The sequence below is a fragment of the Ursus americanus genome, chromosome 25 (genome assembly GCF_024610735.1).
Source record: "Ursus americanus isolate L20-20 chromosome 25, mUrsAme1.1.p, whole genome shotgun sequence".
NCBI classification, from domain to species: Eukaryota; Metazoa; Chordata; class Mammalia; order Carnivora; family Ursidae; genus Ursus; species Ursus americanus.
In genome coordinates, this window is record NC_142151.1 from 17990095 (window position 1) to 18009372 (window position 19278).

Genomic DNA, 19278 nt, shown 5'->3' on the forward strand with positions numbered 1-19278 from the left:
TACATCCTTATACCCTCCGTTCATTAAAACTAAGAGAATAACTCTCTGGTATGCTAATACAAAACGTTTTAGGACGTTTTCCTGCCAAACTGACCTCTATTCATTTAGGCCTTGTTAGTAGGTGATGATACTATTTGATAGATGACCTCACTTAAAATGGAATTCCACCCAGAAAAACTAGGAAAGATGCCACCTTATACAGCCCCAAACTACATGTGGATAATGTTTGTTAAAAGAAGACAATAATAGGACAACCATAAAAAACGTGGAGGTGTAACAGAAGCTAAATGTGTCCAGATTCTCAATTAGAAAAAAATGTCTCTGCATTTGTCACAATTGTATCTTTATCTCCACCCCTGCTCCTCTCCAGCTCTGACTTCTAGGGATCACATGACCTCCAGCTGGAGATACCACAGAAGAGCTCTAGTCAGCCGGGCTCTCGGCCTGGTGTTCTTGCCCCCTCCTCTGCCCATTTCTGGCCGGGCTCACCCTGAGGATCTTTGGGCGGTGTGTGTTGGTGTGTGAAATGCAAGCTTTCTAGTGCTATTGTCCCAGGGGCCAATCACAGCATTTCGAAGCATCAGAAAGGCTATTTATCGTGAAATTAAAAAAAAAACAAAACCCTACCTTCAAAGCCTTTGTAGGAATTACATAATTGCATATAACATATGCAAAAATGGCAAACCTCAAGGTCCACGCAAAGTAGACTCTCCATCCACCTTAGCTCCTTCCTGCCTTCGCCAACTCCCACAGAACTGTGTTTGCTCGCCCCCTAGCGGCAGACACACGCACTCATCTTTGCATGAATTCAAACACTCGTCCTCCTTGCGGCAATGCCCCCAGAAGGTCCAAAGGTAAGACAGTATTATGTCCAAATCGAATACTTTGGAAAACCAAATGCAGACCTTAGAGAAACAAAAAGAAACGCAAATACTAAATGGAATACCTCCCTCATAAAAGACTATTAAAATGAGAAAATAAGCAGCGTAATTAGAGAGAAGGTAGAACACGTGCTGCTTGCCCAGCCTGGATATAATTTTTGGTTCAGTTTGTCACAATTACAAGTTAAGTAGCATTATGTCGTTCATGCTTAATTTACTTCTGAGCCGCTTAAAAGGACCAACTCTTAGTGTGTTTGTTTTGTGGCGACACATCTGTTGACACTGCTGCCATCTTCTAGTCAAACTACAGAAGTTGGTGATTACAGCGTCAACCCTCTGCTTAGAAATAAGACTGCCAAAAAGAAAAAAGAAAAAAAGACTGTCTTTAAAGAAACACTTATTTCTATATTGCAAAAATCTCCTGTAATTTCAAATATTGCAAACCATGTTTTTTTTTATAGCCAAATTTACTTCTTTTAGTGTGTTTTTGTTTTTTTTGTTTGTTTTTTGTGGGGTTTTTTTTGGTCAAACGTTAAGGGATAGCTACAAGGGGACTTATTTGTTCTTACCACACACGAAGTTAACAGTGTGCTGTCTAGATATCCATTCACATATGCTCTTATTTTTATTTTTACAAACACTAAAAACAAAAAAATTTTTCTAGTGGGTGCAAATGGACTTGTGACTTCAAATTTGAATTCTATTAAGGAGAATATATTTTTACCTGATATATTATTGAGAGATGAAGAGATTTTTGTAACAGCTTTTATATCTATATTCAAATCTCTCTCTCTCTTTTAGAGATTTTATTTATTTATTTATCAGAGAGAGAGAGAGCATGCACAAGCAGGAGGAGCGGCAGGAAGAGGGAGTTACAGACTGAGATAACCCCCACTGAGCAGGGAGCCAGACTTGGGACTGGATCCCAGGACCCTGGGATCATGATCTGAGCTGAAGGCAGACGCTTAACCGACTGAGCCACCCAGGCGCCCCTATATTCAAATATCTCTTAAACGATGTGAAAAACTCATATTGACTAACTGACCTAATGTTTATTAAATAAAAGTTTCTTTAAAAAAATTTTCTAGGAGAGAGTTCATGTTGAAATTATAGAATTAGCTATTTAGTGGTGACTTTATTCCCATTTTCCTCTTTTTTTACCTCGGCTTATCTTCAATTGTTGTCTTTCACAGATAAGAAATATTCAGGTCAGCAACATCAATAGGTTTTATTACCACAAAACCCCCAGATGTTATCATCACCTATTCTGCCAGTTTAATTAGAAATATTGAAATGTGCTCTATCCCTGTTGAGCTTCAGACTGTGGAAAATAGCTTGTTTTCCAAGTTCTTCAAATTCTTATACAGCTACTGCTTTGAAAAATGAATCATTTTTCACATTTTAATGGGACCAGAGAAGAAGCAAAATTTGCTCATTTTTATTTTCAGACAAATAACCCGGGATGTTTTAGAAAGGATTGATCACATTTAACATTGAGTTTAATCCTACAGATCGTGGTACTCTATTACAGGCACAAGCCCCATTTTTTTGCCAGCAAAATAGGACAATACGCTCTCAATATGTTACAAAATTAAGTGGACTGAAAAATTACAGGTAGTTTATTTAAAGACCAAATTTATTATTTCAAGACCAAATGGTTTGTTTTCTTTCATAAGTAATACTTCAGGGCAGTGATCTCTACATAGTTCTTCAGGAACCCAAGCTAATGCCTTCTTTAGTTCTTCAGTGAGGGACTTCCAAGATTCCTGGGCATCATCATTTCAGTCAGCCAGAAAGGGGAGGGCGCGTCAGACCTCCGAGTGGTCCAGCATTTCCACTAGAAATGAGCGAGAGTTCAGTCCCATGGCCACAACTACCTGTGGGAGAGAAACTGGGAAATACAGGCTAGTTACGTGCCTGTGAAGAAATATATTTACATATGTAATGGACAGCTACTAGCATTCTCTGCCCAAGCCTGACCTCTAATAATCAAATATCCATCCCTACATTCCTTCCCACATATGGAACAAGCGACTCTCCTTTTTTAAGGAGAAAACCTGAAGTCCTATGTAGCTCAAAGTCTAAAATCACTTGGCGATGCGTGGATTTCTCCATCATGTTCAGAAGCAGATCCTAGCGCTAATACCATTGGGATCACCAGAGAAAGTTGCCTGAGTAGATCTGAGTTCACTCTCTGATAGAAATTCGCAGAGCCCCCAGCTCTTCTGGCTAATGGGCTCTTTGTGGTCCTTTCTCTTCTTAGCCACACCTGAACGAGGTGTCGCTTAGATTTTTGCAACCTGATTCTGACTTACAAAAATTGGGAAGCCTGAATAGCTTTTAAGACTTGAACAATCTAAAAGCGTTTTAGAACACAGTGGTGGTTTCCTTGGCCCAACTAGTGGGTTTTTTTCTAAAATTAATTACACTTTCATTCTATTTGTGTAACTTTTACGTGCCCAAATCACAGAAAAAATTTCTCCCAGATAGTGTCCAACTCTTATTGTTTGGGTTTTTCTTCAATGTACCATTCAAACTAATGGCAGCTACCCGGCAACATTGAGTTCATCTAAAGAATAGGCTTAGTTGGGAGGGCACACTTTTCTATTAATGAATTGGGGATATATATACACACACACATATATATATATATATATATATATATATATATATATATATATATATATATATATATATGATTTCTTCATTGTACTTCTAATTCTCAGATATATTTTGAATTAGGGAAGTTGCGAAATAGAAAAATTTTGAATAATTTAAGCGTTATATAAAAGTTCAATCCAGGGGATGCCTGGGTGGCTTAGTAGGGTTAACCGTCTGCCCTCGTCTCAAGTCATGATCTCAGGGTCCTGGGATTGAGCCCTGCATGAGGCTTCTTGCTCAGCAGGGAATCTGCTCTCTCTCTCTCTCTCTCTCTTCCTCTAGGCCTCCCCACTGCTCATTCTTGCTCTCTTTAAAAATAAATGAATAAATAAATAAAAGTAAATAAAATCTTTTTTTAAAAAGTTCAGTTCAAATAAGCAACGAATCGTGCATACACCTGCATATGCGGAATAACGATTTTATAGGTATTTAATCATGTGCATTTACACAAGGATTGTAGAACATCTGATTAATATTCTCTCTAATTAAAGCTATATCTTGCTCAGTGGCCATATGTTTTTCACTGTATGTACTGGTATGCACATGTGTAAGTCTCGATCAAACTGGAGAAGACCAGCACATTTCACTTCAAATATTCTCTAATTATCTGCTGCTGTCTCAAGTTGAAAAACAAGTAGTTTAATGGAATGAGGTCACTGAAGCTACAAGAGTGAAAAAGAACCCATTAGTAAATAAGGAAAAGATGATCAATAAGGGAAGAATAGGTTGGAAAGGTTTGATGGGCTTGGATCCTAGATGTAATAAATAGTAAGTTAGGACTGGAGTTAATCAGCAATATGATATTTACGATACAATAAAGTCCTGGAAAAGGCACAAAAATAGAGGCTCGCAGACGCAGGTGTCCACATACCGCAGGTACACAACAAAATCAGAAACAAAATCATCATATACAAGATCGGCTCAAATAAAACCATGTAAAATCTATTTCTATTCCATAGAAGATATTTTCAAAATGTCTCCTAACTTACCAGCAAGAAAATTAGTCTTTCTTATGGAGTGTAATAATGAAACTATGCCCAAGGAGAGCAATCTGAGTTCAGAGATTGCCACATTCGTGCTGTGTTCTCTTATGAAAGTTGACATTGCATTAAAATGTCAGAGTTGAGAACTGTGACTTGAAACCAGGAATTCATTTTTCCAGCTACAAATGCTGGTTAGGAAAATTCACTTCGAGTTCTTACTAACTTAAAATTCTGTAATTAGTTGTTTTCTAGTGATTGATGCTTATCATATGATTTAACTTGTTGAAGGATGTCAAGAGCTAGTTAAGCCATCTTCTCTACAATAATATTTTAAAAACTAGTTTCTGATATGCTCTGTTAGCATACTGACGACAGACATGCAAAATAGCTGATGATGAGAATGTGTCCATGCCCAGCAAGTGTGGGAGTTTCCAACAACCAAAATAAAAAATATCTCCCCCATTGGTAATCTACAGGTTCAAGTAAGGCACAGAAGGACTATAAATACAATTCCACTGTGGAACATGATACAGAGAGACAACCAAGAGTGAAACTCCTCTGAAACATGCAATAAGAGAACTTGACATCAGGAAGACAGGTTCTAATTACGGCTTCATTTATTGCAAGCTAAGTGGGTTTTTGTTTTTGTTTTGTTTTGTTTTGTTTTTTGTTTTTGTTTTTGTTTTTTTTCCTTTTCTTTTCTTATAGCAGGAGTTCTAACTCTGAGCCTTGGTATCTTGTTGTACAAATTGAGAATAATAACACTAAGCATGTTTAGAATTTATTATTTAGCTCAAAGTACTCACAGAGGTGAGTATAACCCAGAGCTTTATTAGAGTTTAATTTTCACACCTGAGTATATTCACTTTTCTGAAGTATATATGCAAACCTCATGTGTCCCTTCCTAAATACACGAGGATCAATTTTGTACCTGAGTTTGGATCCCAGGAGGGAGAGAAATCCTTGCTTTCCTATGAAGATGTTCTTGGGAAGTATCAGAAATGCCCAAGGTGGAGGCAATATTACTTCGTCTATGAATTGCCTCCAGTCCCTTAAAAAATTATTTTATTTATTTATTTATTTATTTATTTATTTATTTATTTATTTATTTGACAGACAGAGAGAGAGAGAGCACAAGCAGAGGGAGCAGCAGGCAGGGGGAGAGGGAGAAGCAGGCTCCCTGCCAAGCATGGAGCCCAACATGGGGCTCAATCCCAGAGCCCTGGGATCATGACCTGACCCAAAGGCAGACGCTTAACCCACTGAGCCAGCCACGCTATTTTATACTTACACATAAGGTATTTCTTTCCTGTATAATATCAGAGCATTCTGAATACATAGTTCCTGAAGAACTATGAACTGAAATAAGGGTATGAGGTACTGGGACTCAGGATAGTTGCACCGATGGAACAAGATGACAGCAACAGGACATTAGTAGCTATCCTTAGAGGAGAAAAATCTCAAGCAGAGAGGCTCTCCTCGGTTGCTTCTCCAGCATCCATTTTCCCTTTCTCTCTCTTCTTAATAAGGCCCTGAATATCCAAAGGGTGCCCCCTGACTAGGCCAGGACATTTGGTGCATGTCATAACCCCTCAGCTGCAGTGACTTGTGTTAAGGGTGGTCGCGTTAGCCATAAACAATCGTCCTCCTTCAAACCAGTCAAAGGAAAATTCAAGATTTGTTGTTGATAAAGAAGAGGAGAAAGCCTTTCTCTTTCTCTGTGAAGGAGAAAGCCTTTATCCATGGATTACCAGGAGCCCTCTTCTTACCATGAGGACAAAGCCAGTTCAAATCGGAGGACAAAGCTGAGATTCACAGAAAAGCCTCATTCATGAGCTTCTGCTCCATGATCTTCGGTCATGTGAACAAATCCCAGTTTGAATTGCATTTTCCTAGATCTTGCTACTGAAACCATCGTAACTGCTACACAAGGGTAATAAAACTGCGACAAAAATTTGATACTTCATAATGCCATCTAATGAAATCAGACTGATACTGATTAATTTAAAAACCATTGTTATTATTATAAGCAAAATCTATGAGGTAGAGAAAGATATTAAGAATTGGGAAAAACAGCATGCAGGTGTGTCATAGGAGGAGAAGAACAACGAAAACTTGCAGATAAAGTCAAAAGTCAAAAGTGACTGTAAGCGCACCCATGTTCATGGTAGCATTAGTCACAAAAGCCAAGAGCTGGTAGCAGCTTGGATGTCCACTGGCAGGTGAATGGATAAAGAAAACGTGGTATATATATGCAATAGGATACTATTCAGACTTAGAAAAAGAAGAAAATCCTGCCAGATGCTTCAACATGGGTGCACCTGGAGGATATTATGCCACGTGGAATAAGCTAGTCCCAAAAATAGATCCTGTATGATTCCACTTACATGAGGTATCAAAAATAGTGAAACTTCTAGAAACAGAAAGTAGAATAGTGGTTGCCAAGAGCTGGGGAAGGGGGAAATGGGGAATTGTTGTTCGATGGGTATTGAGTTTCAGTTTTACAAGATGAAAAAATTCTAAAGACGTGTCGAACAACAATGCAAACAGTTAACACTACTGAAAGGTACACTTAAAATAGTTAAGATGTAAATTTTATGTTACTCGTATGTTGTATTTTCTACGACAATTTTTTTTTTAATGGCTCTGGAGGGAAGGGAGGGTGAAGATAGATTGCTTAATGGGTATGGGGTTTTCTCTTGGGGAGGTTTTTGGAACTGGATAGGGTGATGGCTGTGTAATGGGGAGAATGTACATTTTTAATGGCTAAATTTATATTATGTGAATATCACCTCAACAAAAAAAATTTTTTTAAAAAGTGACTGTGAAGTTTATGCAAAGTAGTAGCGAAGTTCACACATACTTAAGGCGCACTGTGGTCCAGCCAAAATAGAATAGCTGCACACAGGCTATAATCGTTTAATCGTCACACGCCCAAGGTGTAGATGCTATCATGATCTGTATTTTACGGAAGAGCAAAACGAAACAATTTTCCGAGAGCACGTAGCTCGTAGGTCATTCCACTGAGGATTGAAGTGAAACCATCTTCACTCACAGCCTGTACTCTCTCTCCTTGCGGATGAGACAGAGTGAAGCTGGTGTCCAGAGAGGCTTCACGTACTGAAGGAATTCTTAGTCCCAATTCTGCCCACGTGGCTTCTAATGATAAATCACCTGTTTATTTAAGCAGCTTGAATGAGTCTCTGCTCTTTGCAACCAAATGACCCTCCCTCGATTTCAAATGACCCATATAGAGAGGGGCCTGTGGAACCAGACAGGGGGCCCTTATGCTCAGAAGAGGACCCAGGAATCAGGGTCCGACTATCAGCAAAGGAAAGTTGATACTGAGTATAAACATGAGAGAAATGGGACCTGGGAAGAACCAGCTGGTGAGAATCCGTTTGTTTCAGCTGGAGGAGGAGAAAATTGTAGCAGATTGAAATTAAGGTTCGCCTGATGGTCGAATTTAAATCTCAGAAATTCTAGATGGAACTCTCACTACCCATATGCAGTCCCTGGAATCTCGATTAGATGAGTTTTGCCTTCAGCGGCACGTGCAAAAGTTCATACTGTTCATACAGGAAACTATCGTTTTGACTATGCTATTTTGTTTCAGTTTTATTAGTTACAGGCTCATGATCTGTCACCCTGTTAAAAAGGTGAGGTCTTGGAGTTGGAATAGTCGGAGTCTAATTTGCCACTTTCTAGTCAAACCATTTAGATATGTTACTGAGTAGCAGTTTCTTCATATGTGGAATGGAGATAAAAATACTTCCCTTGGGGCGCCTGGGTGGCGCAGTCGTTAAGCACCTGCCTTCGGCTCAGGGCGTGATCCTGACGTTCTGGGATCAAGCCCCACATCAGGCTTCTCTGCTGGGACCCTGCTTCTTCCTCTCCCACTCCCCCTGCTTGTGTTCCCTCTCTCGCTGGCTGTCACTATCTCTTCAAATAAATAAAAAATAAAAAAAATCTTTAAAAAAAAAAACACCACTTCCCTTGACACATGTGGGGAAGAATAAAACGGAAAACATGTAAATTAACTACCCCAGTGCCTCATTGGTGATTCCAAGTGTTCACTATTATGTTACTATAATAACTGTAATTATTATTGCGTATGTGAAACATCTAACCACATAGAAAACTTCCTAAAATAACACTCCCTCAGTGAAAGCAAGTGCCATTTTCCCCCCACATATACTTATTTTAAATAAGCTTCCTGATGGAAAATGTTCACAGTGATTGATTTTTCAGGAACTCTGATTTTTAGCATGAAAGTGCTTCTGGACCTCTGTAAGCTTAATTTAAATATTTAAAGTTTACTGAGGCTTAGAGTCACCTCCTCATTAATATCCCAAACATAATCCTACTGATTATACTTTTACTTCAGACTAAGTTTCTTTTTACTTACTTATTATGCACTTACTGTTTCTTTTGTCACTTTAAACTTTTAGTTGTAGCACTCAGGGGGCATCTCTGTCTTGTTACAACTTTGCAATTAGCTCTTAGATCTTCCCTAATTGCTGTGCCAGCACACTTCCCTCTCCCCTCCAAAGACACCCTACCTCTTTCCCCTGTGATGTGTTTCTTCGCCACAAGCTAAATGTATCAGTATCCCCTTTTCTAGTGGTAGGAAAACTGCTCTGACCTCACGTTCTTACTCTTTTCTCTGCCTAGTGGCTGGTATTATAAACTGTGGGCTTTTGGTTCTCCAAACCTTCGTCCACCATAACCAAAGCCAAGATTTCGGAACCCCAAAAGAACTTCTCAGGGTGCCTGGGTGACTCAGTCTGTTAAGTGTGTGCCTTTGGCTCAGGTCATGACCCCAGGGTCCTGGGATCGAGTCCCACCTCTGGCTCCCTGCTGAGCAGGGAATCTGCTTCTCCCTCTCCCTCTGCACCCTCCCCCATCCTCCCCCCTGCTCCTGCGAGCACTCTCTCTCTCTCAAATAAATAAATAAAATCTTAAAAAAAAAGAAAAAGAACTTTTCTGGCCCAAGAAAAGCAGAAGCATACAAAACATTGTTTTAAAAACTCTTGCCTCTGTTATAAAGGTATAAAATCTGTGTGTATGTGGGTGGGGGTATGTATGTATTATGCGTATATGAATGTGTTCTAAATGATAATGGTCTGCCATTAATATAATAACCGAAGTCTCCTTTAATTACTGCAAGTATCCTATTCCCTTTTCTACCGTTTTAACTTGTAACCTATGCGTGTCTTTTTTTTTTTTAACATGCGGATTATTTTTTCCAAGATAAAACTGGGTCTTGCTATTTTATGTAATCTGGCAATCTTTAACTTTTAACTAAAATATTTAGATAATTAAAATTTAATGTAACTATATATGTGCAAATTTATATGACCTTGCTCTTTATTTTCTTTTTGCCTCAACCATTCTTTTTCTTTTCTTCTTTCTCTGTCTTTGGATGAACTAGTATTTTTTATGATTCCATTTTGTCTGTTTCTTTTGTTATTTTCTTGATTAGTGTAGGGTTTATAGAGTCCACCTCTAACTGAATGCCGTCCGCCGTCATGTGTTTTTATATTATCAAAGTGTAGCGTAAGGATTTCACCTCAGTATACTTCCATTTCTCTTCTCCTGGACTTTGGGATACTGTCGTTATATATTTTAATGTTGCATATATTATAAACCCAAGAACACATTGCTGTTATTTTCATCTATACAATTACTTTTTAAAGAGATTTAAATGATAAAAAAAAAAGTGTTTAGCCATGTAGTTATTTCTAGTGCTTTTTACTCCTTTGTGTAGACCCACATTTCCACCTGGTATCATTTTCTTTCTGATTGACAGATGTGCTCGTTATTTTATGTCTGACAGACTTTATTTTGTTTTCCTTTGTAAAATTTATTTTTGCTGGATATAGAATTTTATGTCGGCAGTGTATTTTTTTCTTTCAGTATTTTAAAGATGTTGCTTCAATTTCTTCTTGCTTGTGCTGTTTCCTGTGCGAAATCTGTCATCTTTATCTCTGTTTTCTGTAAGTAGTATTTTTTTTCCCTTCTGGCTGCTTTTAAGGTTCTCTAACACTTGGGGCACCTGGGTGGTGCAGTCGGTTGAACTTCTGCTCTTGGCTTTGGATCTCAGGGTCATGGGAATCAAGCCCCCTGTGTGCTGAGCACAAAGTCTGCTGAGATTCTCTTTCCCTCTCCCTTTGCCACTCCCCCCCAAAACAAATAAATGAAATATTTTTTAAAAGATTCTCTATCACTCATTTTGAGCAATTTGATTATGTACTTTGGTGTAATTTTCTTTATGTTTCTGTGCTTAAAATTTATGGAGTTCCTTGGAAAACATGAATTTATATATTTTATCAAATTTGGAAAATTTGCAGCCATTATTTCTCAAATGTTTTTTCTGCCTCCCTGTTCCCTCCTTTCTTTTGGGGATCACCATTATGCATTTTTTAGGGTACTTGAAGTTGTCCAAACTTCACTTTTACACTTTGACCTGTTAATTATTTCCTTCTGAGTGTTTCATTTTGGAAAGTTTCTATAGCTGTGTCTTCAAGTTCTCTAATCCTTTTCTCCTTCAATGTCAGACCTGCTGTCAATTACGCTTTATGTATATGTCATCTCAGAAATTCTATTTGGGTCTTTTTATTATTTCTTCTATGTCTCCAGTTAACTATTTTAACCCAACTGTTTTTATATCCTTTTCTACTAAATCTAACATGTATGTCAGTTCTCAGTCAGTTTTGATTGTTCGTTTGTTTGTTTTCCCTTTTAATGGTTATATTTTCCCAAATCTTTGCATGCTTGATCATCTTTTTTTTTTTTTTTTTTTTTTTTGACAGAGATAGAGACAGCCAGTGAGAGAGGGAACACAAGCAGGGGGAGTGGGAGAGGAAGAAGCAGGCTCCCAGCGGAGGAGCCCGATGTGGGGCTCGATCCCACAACGCCCTGAGCCGAAGGCAGACGCTTAACCGCTGTGCCACCCAGGCGCCCCCATGCTTGATCATCTTTAATTGGACGCCACACATTTTGGATTTTACCTTGCTGGGCGTTGAATTTTTTTATTATTATTATTATTCTTACAAATATTCTTGCGTTTCACGCTGGTATGCACTGTTACTCAGAAATAGTTTGATCTTTTTGTGCCTTGCCTTTAAGTTTGCTTGGCAAGACTAGAGCAGTATTTAGTTTAGGGTGAATTATTCACCACTACTAAGGCAAGACCCATCTCCACACTCTATCAAAATCCTGTGAATTATGAGATTTTCTAGTCTGGCTGATGGGACTAAGCACTATTCCTGTCCTTGTGTGAGCACCATGTACTCTTTAATACTTTCATATGCTTCTGTCCTCTCTGTGGACAGTTTCCCCACACATGTGCATCAAACAGTGCTCTGCTGACTACCTCTAGAGACCTTTTAAGAGTTCTCTTGTGCAACTCTTTCTTCTCCTGTTCTCTGTCTTGTGAATACTAAGTGATTTTATTTTGCCTTTTTCTAATGGCCAATGATGAACATATTTTCAAATGTTTATGTTCCATATGTATATTCTCGCTGTGAAATATCTGTCTATACTTTTTGCCCATTTTATAATTAGATATTTGTTTTTTTAATGTTGACATTTAAGAATTCTTTATACAGTATAGTTAAAAGGCATTTTTTGTCAAATATGTGACTTGCAAGTATATTCTTTTGTCCTTTCATTCTTCTAACAGGATTTTTGCAGAGCAAAACTTTTTAATTTTACTGAGATCCGATTTACTGGAGTTCCTTTTTATGGATTGTGTGCTTGGTAACATGTTTAAGAACTCTTTGCCTCGTCATAGGTCCCAAAGATTTTTTCCTAATTTTTTTTTTTTAGAAAATTTCCTGTTTTTTATTGTACATTTAAGTTTATGATCCATTTTTTGTTAAAGTAGGCTCCATGTCCAGCATGGGGCTTGAACTCAGGACCCTGAGATCAAGCCCTGAGCTGAGATCAAGAGTCAGACCCTCAATCAACTGAGCCACCCAGGCACCCCCATGATCCATTTTGAGTTAATTTTTGTATAGGTATGAGATTTATGTGGAAGTTCTGTTCTTTTCTTATGGATGCCTACTTGCTCCAGAATAATTTGTTGAAAAGGCTCTTTCCTCCATTGAATTGCTTTTGCATCTTCATCAAAAACCAGCTGAACATATTATATGGTCTATTCGGAGTTCTCTGTTAGGTTGCATTGACCTCTATGTCTCTCTCTGCCAATACCACCTTGTCTTCCTTACTCTAAGTAGTATATACTAAGCCTCAACTTCAAGGAGAGTCACTCTTCCCATTTTATTCCTCTTTCTCAAAATTGTTTTGGCTATTGTAGAGCTTCTCTTTCAATATAAATTTACAGAAAAAGCTTGCCTGTGTCTACCAAAACCAAACCAAACCAAACCAAAACAAAACAAACAAACAAACAAACAAAAAAAAAAACGAACCCACAAAACTTGCTTAAGTTTTGATAGAAACTTTTAGGCTATGAACCAATAAAAGAGAATGGACATCTTGATTATGTTCAGTCTTCCAATGCATAAACATATCATTTACTACTTTTAATACTTTTTTCCACAGACATAAATTTAATCTATCAAATCAATATTATCATTGAAGGGCATTATAGTTCAGTCATAATAGATCTTCAATCCATCTGTTACCTTGTCTAAGAAAAATCTTCAGAAATGCCAACCTACCATTTTAGCATCCTGTTTAAAACCCTTAAATGCATCTCTACTTTTGTCTCCATGAAAGAGTTCAAAAATCCTTAAAAATCTATTAACCCCTACCTGTATGAATAAGTACATTAATTTTTTTTAGCTCAATGGCATTAACATTTTTATGAGAATTTTCTTGCCATATACAAATAGTGTTAAATACTGGAATTTTCTCTGAAGGTGACTTCTACTTTATTTTATCAGTAAACATTTCTTATGAACAAGCTGGTATGGGAAAAATACGTAGGATTACCCTTCATAATATGTCATCATATTATTCTACCTCTCTTTATCTTGAATGCTCTATTAATATTCAGAAATCATATATCTTTGGTATAATTTAATAACATATAAATAGAAGTGCTAATCATAATTTATTACAGAAGACATAACAAAATTTTACACTATTCCACTCATTTTTAAAAGTTATTATAAAAGTACTTTAGAAAAAAATATGACATATCCTTGAATATAATTTTTAATTTATTTATGTGAAAATGTATTAATAAGTATTATATGTATTTATTCATGATATACATAGAGAAATTTAATGAAATGTGAAAAAGGGCAAAAAATAGCATAGGACTGGTAAAATAGATTTATTACATGGTTAGCTTTCATTGTTCTTAAGGAGAAGCTTTAGATGAAAAACATTTCATTGTCATTAAACTTTTTTTACACATGCTTAAAATATTTTATTAGGTTCAAATTTTGTATGGTAGGTTAATAACTGTCAAAATATATGTTTTGATTAAAGCATAGAACATTAGTCATCGTATTTTTGAAAGTCTAGTATTGTTCACATTATTCCAAAAAGATAAAGAGCTACATTAATGGCTGCTTTTACATATAAATTATTTACAATTAGATTACAGATGAAAAATGCTTTCTATTGCTGAACATACATACACACGTGTGTGTGTGTGTGTGTGTGTGTGTATACACTTTAAGCACTTTCTAGTATATACTATGTTAGGACATTGCATTGAAAAGGAATAAGGAACAGGATGGTTTGGGATGAAAATTCCTTAAAATTTCTTTAATTAATTTTGTATAACGTCTGTTGTGAACACTGGCAGAAGAAAACATTGCCTTATGTTTCAAGGCCAGCTATTGAGAAACGCAATGAGGCTAATATTAAATAGTTTGAAATTCACAAGCAGCATCACCCATCTTGCTGGAGTAAATAGGTTTCAGATCTAAACCTGAATTATGATTAGAATGGCATTTTTTTCACAGAAATGAGGAATGATCTGTGCAACAGAAAGAGATATCCATATACATACACATATGCATATGCATATACATAGATAGGATCAAAAGCAGCAGTTTCTTTTTATGGAGAATAATTACAGAAAATAAGTGTGCTGGTCGTCTTTCCTGTTATGCCTTTACAATACGAAATTAGCCTATAAATCTGATGCATTTGGATTTTTATGCTCTATTCCCTCAGAATCTTTATTTTATGTTATTTTAAATAAACTCAATTTAAATAAACAGTCACATGGAAAGTGTATATAGTGGAACAGCAAACAGCTTGATGAATTTTCCGAAATGAAACCATAATGTAACCAGCACCCAGATAAAAAAACCAAATTGATTATCGAAACCCCCAAAACTCCTTCTATTGTCTTCCAGCTACGTCACCCAAGGGGATACTCTCTACTTGCTCACAACAGCATATAAGTGTGTAACATATGTGCACACTTTCGTGCTATGTTTCATTCCCTCAGATTCTATTTGTGAGATCCCTTCATGTCATTGTGGGTAAGTGTGGTTATTTGTGGTTGTTACGGTACACTATTCCACTGAATGAATAGACCAGAATTTATACATTCTAGGACGTTTGAACTTTGGAAATGAGCCCAGGTTTGTAGTATGGAGAATAAGGCTGCTAGTAGCATTCGTGTTTCATGGCTATTTGTGTACAGACATGGTTCAAATCAATATTCAGTAACACAAGAGGAAGGGCCATTCCTTTCACGAAGTCGGCATCAAATACATGTTTCTGTTTTGTAGGAACCGTTTGTAGACATTTCCTTTCAGGTTAAGGAAATACCCTTCTATTCCTGATTTGTTAAAAGTTTTCTTGTGGGTGTTTTCTGGGGACAGTACACTGTAGTAAGTATACTGAATTTTGTCAACTCTCTTTTCTATAACTATCAAGTTGATTGAATGAGTTTTGTCCTTTTTTAAAACGTGGTGAATTGTATGGGTTATCTTTTCTAATGTTAAACCAACCTTTCAATCCTAAAATAAACCTTAGTTTGTTAGTTTTTCATATATGTGTGTGTGTATCACATATGTAGTAAATTTTAAGTAAGCATTCATACAGTGTGTATAAATACATATACATGCACTTACAGACTTCAAATATATACATAGATACTTCTAAATTCTATTGCTCTTCTTTTGCTGAGATTTTTTTTTTTTTTTTTTGCATTTACTTTGCTCAGCAACATTGGTCAGTAATTTTCTTCTTTTCAGTTCCTTTGTCAGTCTTAACTGACCCCAGAAACGTAGGAAGTGTTCCTCCCTGCTTGTGTGATGTTAGAGTTATTTAAAGAATCATGTCACCATTCCATTTTCTTTAACTTTTTTCCAATTTCCATTACATTTCCTTCATTGACCTCTCAGTCATTTATGGTATTTTGTTTTGCTTCTGAGCAATTGAGAATTTTCTGATTATCTCTTAAATTTCACTACAATCAGAGCCCATGCCCTAAGTAATAAAAATCATTTTAATTTTAATGACAGTGCATGGTTAACTTGGGGAAGTACTATATATGCTCTTGAAAAGAACCCACATACTATCTATAGGTCTAACAGGTTGATTTTCTTAATTACATTAAAGTCTTCTATATATTTTCTCATTTTTGTTTGCTTATTGCAGTCTTCCATTAAGATTACGCATTTGTCTGTCTCTTTTTGGTTTTTTGTTTTTCTGCCAACTTTTATTCTTCATATTTTGAAAGTGTGTTATAAGTATGTAACAGTTTAAGGCCTTCTTGCCTTGAGTCCTTCTTGTCAGGTGTTTGGCTTTCTTCTGATTAGTGTTCGCATGTTTTGTTGCTTTCGATCCTGTAAGAATCTCTCTGTGTTCTTGCATTCAATAGATATCTCTTACAAGCAGGTTGCAGTTGTCTTTTGTTTAGGACGTCTGGCTATCTAAGTCTTTTACTTTTGGTACAATTACATGAAACCTACGTAATGATGTATTTGGGTTTTTAAATACGTCGAAAATGTTATAGCATTTAATTCAATTGTCTTATGATTTTCTCTCTCTTTTCTTGCTTTCTATGTGTAAATCAAAACTTTTTATTACTTAGATTTATCTTGCTAGTTTCTAATTTATTAATCTTATTTACTTCCTGTTTAGTGGTCACTACAGATTCTAAAAATATTTTATATTTAACACTCCATAGTCTGATACAATTATTTTATTTCATTTTTCACTTCTTTGGTAATACTAGACCGTAGGAAACTTCAACTTCATTTACCATTTTTTATCATATTTCATGGAGATTTAAAATTCATAAGACATTGTGTTGTTTTGGAAATCGGTATTCAATCAATATTCATTTGTATTTGCCCTTATATGTGCCCTTTCTGGGGGCTCTTATTCCTTCTCGCAGAACTCCATTTTCTGCTGGAAAGTTCTTTTGCCAGAACAACTTCACTTAGTATTTCTTTTGTTACAGATTAGCTAGTGACAATTTGTCTCAATTTTGGTTTTTCTAAACTTGTGAACTATCCCTCAGTTTTTAATTTACCAAAAACACTATTTCACCTTTTCTTTTGAACAATATTTTCACTGCATATAGATGATTGCTAGGGTGAGAGCTAATTCCTTTCAGCACTTTGCAGATTTAATTCAATTTCCTCTGACTCTCATCACACCCATGGAAAGGTCAGCCATCAGCTTCCTTGTTGCTGCTTTGAAGGAAATGCGATTCTGTTTCTCTGCCTGCTTTTATTTTTTGTTATTTTTGATTTCAGTGCTCGTACTGGGCTGTTCCTAGGTATAGTTATCATTATATTCATACTAACTATTTCAGTATATCTTGAATGTATTGTAACTAATTTTTCCAATAATGAAATACTTTAATTTTGTTAGAATCCTAACAGTTCTGATATTGATTTCCCCCTTTTCTATGTTCTCTACTTTCGGACTCATCAACAGTAATGCTTCTTCTACGACACTTTTCTTTTTCAGTGTTCATAATTTTTCCCCTATGCAAATATTCAAATATTTTTTATTGTCATATCATTTAGTTCTATTATCTTATACTGTATCTAATTTAGTGCTGGACTCTTCTAGTCACTTTACTTAAATCTATCTACCTATTATCTATCTATATATGTCTATCTGCATTTACATAGGTGTCCATTTATATTTTCTGTTTCCTTTGTTCTTTATATTCCTATTTTTTTTAAAGATTTTATTTATTTGACAGAGATAAAGACAGCCAGCGAGAGAGGGAACACAAGCAGGGGGAGTGGGAGAGGAAGAAGCAGGCTCCCAGCGGAGGAGCCTGATGTGGGGCTCGATCCCATCACGCCAGGATCATGCCCTGAGCCGAAGGCAGACGCTTAACCGCTGTGCCACCCAGGCGCCCCTATATTCCTATTTTTTGACTTGTTTTTTACCTCAGACTGAACTCCCGACACTATGTTTCTGAAATATCATAGAGGCTTGTATACTATTTTCAGGTCTTATTTTCTGTATATTGAAAATTTCTCTCCTTCATTTCACAGTTCAGATAGAGAAGTGGTTGATCATCTTAATCTTAACAGAGATTATGATAAATCAAAGCTGGGCTGAACTTCTAGTAAGTTTGAGTCCACCTCTGATTTACACTGCTTCCCAGGTTTCTGTTTCGTTTTTGGTTTTACTTTTAACTAAAAATCGTATGTATTCCATGGCTTTTTCCTGTATCAGTAAAAATCTCTAATTTCTATCCTCATGAGAATGGTAACACTCTCTTATGCTATTCAAAATTTTTCTGCAAAATTTAGACCTGTGCTCCACGCAGCCTCAGCATTTGGCAAATGTACTGACAGAAAATTAGCTATGTATATGAGTCTCTAAATTTCCATGCATAATTCTTCTGTTTTCCCCGTCCTTTCTCAGTAACCTTCCTCTGGACTTTGCAATAGACTTCCAGCTGCCCCAAATGCATGGTCTAGCAGATGGCCCGGGGGTTGTAAGCATTCAGGAAGCCATCCTTTATCTCTGAGTTTTTCTCCCTTCAGAATTCTCTCCACTTCTTTTTATTCCAGCAACTGTCTACTTCCTTCGAACAGATTTTTTCTGTTAGATTTATTTTATGCATTTTTATTTTCTTTAATTACATGTATTTGATTTATGTTTATCTATACTAGACGGGGTTGCTGATCCACCGAGAACTACTCTATCCCCATCAGAGCTGAAAGTCCCTACCATAGAAATTATAAATGCATGTGTAACAATGTATAAAGTTAAGCATTTTCTTGAATCTTCTCCTGGAAAGGCATGCTCTTTTCTAGATGTTTAGTTGTGTTTTGAACTTTCATCTGTTCAATTAATAGAATATCGTTATTGTTTTACACTGTCATTTTTTTGTCTAGCCTCAACCACATTTACAATATATCTGATGCATGACTGTTACCTCTTGGACTTTCCTTCCGAGACTATTTTTTTCTCTGGATGATAAACATTAATTATAACTAGGTAAGTTTTCTGCTGTGTAATTGCATGAGTTTTTAGGTGTTACTTTGTTCAAATTTGAACTCTAAATGAGAAATAGACAGTTGTAAAAATTATTAATGAATGCAAGCTCCCGAAGTTAGTTTTGGAACAAAAATAAGTCATGTTCAAAATTAAATACGGCATTATTTGTGTCTTTGGCCCGAGAGGTTTGGTGTTAGTTTGTAACTCTGAGACTCCATGATTTTAAAAGTCTACTTTCTTCTCATCTTTTTGTAAAACCAAAGCTAATGAAGCTGCTCTTTACAGTGCAGCCAAATCCACGTTAATAGAGTGCAGATTATTACGGAAGCTAT

General features: G+C 36.4%; 1 pseudogene; it reads left to right on the plus strand.

The window, feature by feature from the left end:
* Window positions 1-833: 833 nt before the first annotated feature.
* Window positions 834-19278, plus strand: part of LOC123781765 (uncharacterized) — a 31998-nt pseudogene continuing 13553 nt past the window's right edge.